Raw genomic sequence first — 6591 nt, 5'->3', positions numbered from 1 at the left:
GGCTATCAAAAGATATAGTGTCTGGGGTCTTAAAGGCTTGCAGATAAACAAGCGGCCATCTAGCTCAGAAGCAACAAAACCCACATGGAAGAAGCACACCAGCCTGTGAGATCACGAGGTGTCGAAGGGATCAGGTATCAGGCATTATCAGAAAAAAAAATCATATCATTGTGAATGAGGAGCCAGTCAGGGTGCTGTGTAGCAACGATGAAACATACAACTTTCCTCTAGTTCTTAAATGCTTCCCCCCTCCCCACTATCATGATCCCAATTCTACCTTACAAATCTGGCTGGAATAGAGGATGTACACTGGTACAGATAGGAACTGGAAACACAGGGAATCCAGGACAGATGATCCCTTCACGACCAGGACCAGTGGTGAGAGTGGCAATACTGGAGGATGGAGGGAAGGTGGGGTAGAAATGGGGAACCCTGGGGGACGGACAACAGAAAAGTGGGTGAAGGGAGATGTTGGACAGCGTAAGACATGACAAAATAATAATTTATAAGTTATCAAGGGTTCATGAGGGAGAGGGGAGCAGGGAGGTAGGGAGAAAAATGAGCTGATACAAAGGGTTTAAGTGGAAAGCAAATATTTTGAGAAGGATGATGGCAACAAATGTACAAATGTGCTTGACACAATTGATGTATGTATGGATTTTGATAAGAGTTGTATGAGCTCCCAATAAAATGATTTTTTAAAAAGATCATTTTATTGGGGGCTCTTACAACAATCCATACATCAATTGTATCAAGCACATTTGTGTGTATGTTGCCATCATTATTTTCTAAACATTTACTTTCTATTTGAGCCCTTGGTATCAGCTCCTGTTTTTTCCCTCCCTTCTGCCCTCCCACCCATGTGACCCCTTGATAAATTATAGATTATTATTGTTTTCATATCTTAAATCGAATGCTGTCTCTCTTCTCCCATGGTGTCTGTTGTTTGTTCCCCTGGGAGGAGGTATGGTAATGTGTCAATCACTGTGATTGGTTTCCCCTTCCCCTCCTCCTCTCCCCATCTTCCCACTACCCTCCTGGTATTGCTACTCCCATTTCTGTTCCTGAGGGGTTTATCTGACCTGCATTCCGTGTGTCCTGAGCTCTTATCTGTAAGGGGATGGAGATTTTTTTTTTATATATATAGATATCAATGTTTATTAGTGGTTACTAGGGTCAGTATTGGGAAAGTGGGTGGTGGAGAATAGTGGTGAAGAATAAACTACATGGATCATGGAATGGTATGCTTGCAAACAGATGTAATTACTGACAATAAGGCTTAAACCTGTACATAACTGAACAGGCAAAAGTTGTGCGGTATACCGAGGGCTTAAAAAATTGGTGGGAAACTTCCATTACTTTAAAATGTATGTGCAGTCATCACTGGGGCTATTTCTTGCTGCTTATTTGTTTGCTGGCCTGCTCTTCCACCTGCATGGCCAGGCTCAGGGCCTTCATGAAACCTTGCAGGGCTGAGAGGTCATTGGGAAGCTTGGCAAGGGTGGATTCTGCTTTGTTCTGATTGGTCTCCAGGTCATAGTCTGGCTGCTTGGTCATCTCAGGAGAGCGTAAGACAGGTTGGCCCTTGCTTTGAGCTGAAGAGGTGTAAGGAGTCTCGGGGAGGAGGCACTGCTATGTGACACTGGATATCCACATCACAAAAGGTGACGCTTCAGTTGCGTTGATAGTGGGTCAGGATATCATTCTCTTACAACCAGAATCTCACAGCTCCTAGATGGCCACGATCTTACCAGCCAGGTCCACGCACAGCGTGGGCCAAGGGCAGGAGAGTGAGGCGAGGTCGGGAATGGGGATTTTTACAGGGCTTGGGGACTGTTCATATAACTTTCCCTAGACTCCTGTAATCCCTAGTCCTCATGTACGTTTGGCCTAAGTGCTAAGTTATGCCGTGTACTTTACATCTCGGCAGTGCCTTTGTCAGCATACCTGTTCCTGAGGAGAACCAATTTGTGTTCCCTTTTACCTGGGAGAATCAACAATATTGTTGGCAAGTTTTACCCCAGAGGTACAGTGACAGTTATACCTGCTTCTCACCGGTACTTCATTCAGATTTGGGCCACTTCAGTTTTAGCGTAGATCAACACTATTGTAGTATATAGATAACCTTGTGCTATGTTCTCATTCCATGGAAACATATGAAGACAGTATTTTGTTGTTAGAATATCTAGCCAACAGGGGTACAAAGTGGCAAAAAAGAAAAACAATCATTTGAATGGTGGCGCTGGCAAAGAAGATCGGGAGTGGTATGGGCTGCCAAAGCACAGACAAATCTGTCTTCGAAGAGGTGCAGCCAGCAGGCACCTTCGCCACGAGGGGGGTGAGACTCCATCTCCTGTACTTTGGACGTGTTATTCGGAAAGACCAGTCCCTGGAAAAGGACACCGTGCCTGAGAAAGTAGAGGGGCAGCGAACACGAGGAACTCCCTGGACAAGAGGACCAACACAACAGCTGCCACAATGGGCTCCGTCATGAGAACAAGGGTGAGGGTAGCACAGAGCAGTCTTTCCTCCTGTTCTCGCGTCGCTAGAAGCTGGCACCAACTTGATGGCCCCTACCAACAACAACTGTGCACTATCTGGGACAGCTCATATCTTAGACCCAAGGAAGAAAAAGCTATATTAGTTAGTATTTCCCTTGCCTACCACCAAAAAAGCAATTACAGGAAAGCTTAGGTCTCTATGGATATTGTAATAACTAGATTCCTAATTTTTCATTCTTATCCCAGTTTTTTTTTTCAGAATAATTTTATTGGGGGCTAATAATATCGTACCGTTCTATAGTTCAATCACATCAAACAGTATCGTACAATTGCTATCACAATCCGTTTCACAATGTTTTCTTCCTGCTTGAACTCCTTGATATCGGCCCCTTCTTACCCCACATCTTCCACCTGGAACCCTTAGTCTACTTGTTGTCTGTATAGGCTCATCAGTCCTGGGTTTCATGTACTGAAAAACAGAAAAACCCATAACAAAGATTCAAGAAGGCTACCCACAATGACAAAATATATCAGAGATAAACCCCAATATGAACACACACACACACACACACAAAATCTTGAAAACCAGATCAGGCCCAAAGTATACCAGAGGGGGGAGAGCGTGACAAGGTTCTAACTGTACAAGTCAGATTTGTCATTTTTATCTCCTATAGTCGTCTTTCTATTAACCTCTGGTAAGTAATTTATTCCCATTCCTCAATTACAGTTAGAGGGAAATCACCAGAGGCTAATTTCCTGTACAGATCTCACAAATGTATCTTAGCCTCCCACTGCCATCCACAGCCGTTGGCAAAGCAGAATCTCACAATTTAAGCTCTGATATATTCCCTCCTTTGGATTTAGATTATATAATTTACAATGCTTGGGTCATTGATGTTGGTGTGCTTCTTCCATGTGACTTAGTTTGACATCTCACTTAGATGGTTGCATGTTTGGAAACAAGCTTTTAAGACCTCAAGCACTATTCTATCTGATGGTGGGGCACCATCTAATTTCTCCACCACATTTTGCCAAAGCACCAATATCTTCATGTTTCCTTCATGAGAGGGAGTATGGAGCAGGGCCATGCTGTAAGAACTAGTTGTTAAATTGGAGCTAGAATTTTGTGTGAACCTGTGGTAATTACATAATCTGTTGTCAACTTGAGACTATTAAGAGGGAAGGGGTGGAGTTTAGCCTGTCAGTCAGGTCACAGTTTGATGACCTCATTTGAAGGCGCTAAGGAGATAAACAGCTTGCTGGAGGTGGGAGACCCACACTCTCCCTGCAAGACATTCCTGTTGACAAGCCACATGGAGCTATGCTGATACAGCCAGAGCCCTGGAGCTGGAGGAGCCATGTGGAGACCCCTGGCCAGTGCTGAGATGCTTCTACCACCACTGGACCCACACTTTCCACCCACTGACTGTGACCTTTCTGCATTTGGCATCATTGCATATGTTGCATGAGTCTGAAGAGGAATGTATAGATTGTTATTGGGCATATGGACTAATATCAGCTTTATGGACTTGATCTGAACTGGGCTGAAATGTTTTCTTAATATACAATTACTCTTTCATATAAAGCTCTTTCTTATACACACGAGTATCTTTGAATTTGTTTCTTTAATCAACCCAGACTAACACAGAGCCCCAAATCCATTTCTGGATCTATGTTTTTGGTTTTTTTTGGGGGGGTGGGGCCCTCTGGATCCCCTTGAGACTTCCTGTTGATTGATGGTAGAGAAAATTTCAATAATAATCAAGTATCCCCATGGAGCATAAGGCTCTTTTAATAGCATCATTGATTAACCCCTGGTACTAATTTTTAAAAATCATTTTATTGGGTGCTTTTACAGCTATGGTACTAATTTTTAAAACACTATTGCAAGAGGGATATTGGACCAGTGTAGGCTAACTACATATTGCAATACCTGAATTATTCACTTGTACAGAATAAATACTTATGTGACTGGACACTCTTTGCACAAAAAACAGGAGTTGGTTGTCAGGGAAAATTTACAATAATATCCACTAGCAATGTCAATCATAGGTCTGCCAGAATAATATCTATCTTAAAACAGCAAGCAGGGCATGGATGTACTAAGTCAGTGTTTATCCACCTATGGACAGTTCAATATTCTTTGGATAGCTGTTTTCTGCTGCTTCAAACACCATGCATTTTTAAGTCCTCCGGTTACAGGTGTGTTTGAGGTAAAGTCTAGTTCACCTAGTGGAGTTTCCACATCGGATCCCTCTGGTATAGCTTTTGAAGTGTGTTGTGCTCCTTTAAGATCCAGGATTCAATGCCCCGGTGTTCTACGGCACTTGGCTTGGGTTCCCCCCACTGCCAGTCTTTATAGAGTCACTTTAGAAGGGAAGCCAGTGGTCGCTTTTCTCTCTCTGAAGAGGGTACGCAAGCTGCCTGTGTGCTCCAACAAGCCCTTCTAATCAGACCTGCCAGGGGATTCCCAAATTATGCATCAGAAGTTTCTTTTCTGTAAGCGAACAAAATGGGAATGCCTGTGATGTTTGACTCAGAAGCATGGGGTCACCGGAGGCCTGTGGGATATTGTAGTGTCTCGTTCGATCCAGTAGCATGTGCTTATCCTGCGTGCCTAAGAGCAGTAGCAGCAAGCACTCAGGTCGTAGAGACAACTGTTGACACGGTGTGGGGAAGGGTTGAGGTCTGTTTGTTCCACATGCAGTGGCTATTCTTAGATCTTCTCTAACCCAACGTTGATCTGCCTGAAGAGTGACTTCTTATGAAGCTTTGCTATTGGCTGCCCCAAACTTTGAAATACATGTTATTAAGGCTTTGAATCCTGCTACCCTTTTCCCTGAGAAAGAAGGTGTGCCGCGTGACTGTCTTGACTTGACAGATCAACTCCTAACCCCAAGTGACCTCCAAAAAACTCCTGGACAATCTTTCTTCGGTTCTATTCTTCGATGAGTCTTATCTGGAACCAAAGCTGACCTCAAAACCAGTATCAGTCAGCATATGCTGTGACGATTTCTCCATAAGTCATCGGAAGGTGGAAGGTTACCTTCACACCCGCCAACTTCAGCACAACAAGCTGAGTTAGGAACTTGCACCCAATTTACAAACTAGCAGAAAAGCAATCTGTGGCTCTATCTGCAGACTCATCTTATGGACGTGGGGTGGTCCCCAATTTTGGATTCTATGGAAACAGCAACCACTGCTAACATCAGGAAGATCCTTCTTAAGCATAGGAGGTATGCGGCTGAACTTTAGGGGCTTTGCCACTGCCTTCCAAAATAGTTCTGCTTGAAATACAAGCACAACAGAGAGCCATTGGAAATGAATTAGAAGATACCATGGCTGAAAGGGCACTGGCACAGATGAACTAGAAGATGGGCATACAACTCTAGCTGAACCTCTCTTAAGGATAGTTAGTGCAGAAACTGTAAGCCAATGACCATTCATAATGAAGAATTGGGCATATTACAATCTGTAAGGTTAACCACTTCAATTTGTCCAGATTTGGGGATGCTAAGAGGATATCAAGAGTTGCCCCCGCCAAAGCTGAAAGACTAGATGGACAGTAGGTGAACGCTATTTTGATAAGGCAGCTGAAGTGTGGAAAGTGCCTGGAAACAGGATTGTCATTCCTAAAGGAATGCACATGCCTTTGCTGTGAGCTTGCTGATTTGATTGGGGTGTGCGGCAACTGACTGCTGTTTCCATGGTTTCATGGTGGGTTGTGGGTTCCATGGCGGCTGGGTTGTGTTGGGGTAGTTGGTCCTCCAGAAGATTAAGAGAAACCAGATGACATTGGTGGGAACAGGAAGCAAAAGGGAGAGAGAGAAGTAAGGGGAGAAGAGGTGGGAGACAAAGGGAAAAAAGAAATATGTAAGGGCTATCTGAATGAACCACAAGGTTTATAGAAAATTCTATATAAGAGGGATCGTAAGAACTAACAGGTATCATGGAACTATGTTTCAAGAAGCAAAAGAGAGAAAAGAGGGGCTGGCCCCAATCCCAACTACGTGGACAGCCGCCCCCAGAAGAATTAACTTCAGAGGACAGCACTGAAGCTACAGCTCAGGGAGAGGGACATGTCTGATCA

Source organism: Echinops telfairi, unplaced genomic scaffold (genome assembly GCF_000313985.2).
Source record: "Echinops telfairi isolate 266 unplaced genomic scaffold, ASM31398v2 ScPeMD7_7;HRSCAF=31, whole genome shotgun sequence".
In the NCBI taxonomy this organism is placed as follows: Eukaryota; Metazoa; Chordata; class Mammalia; order Afrosoricida; family Tenrecidae; genus Echinops; species Echinops telfairi.
This window is presented reverse-complemented; position numbering follows the sequence as displayed.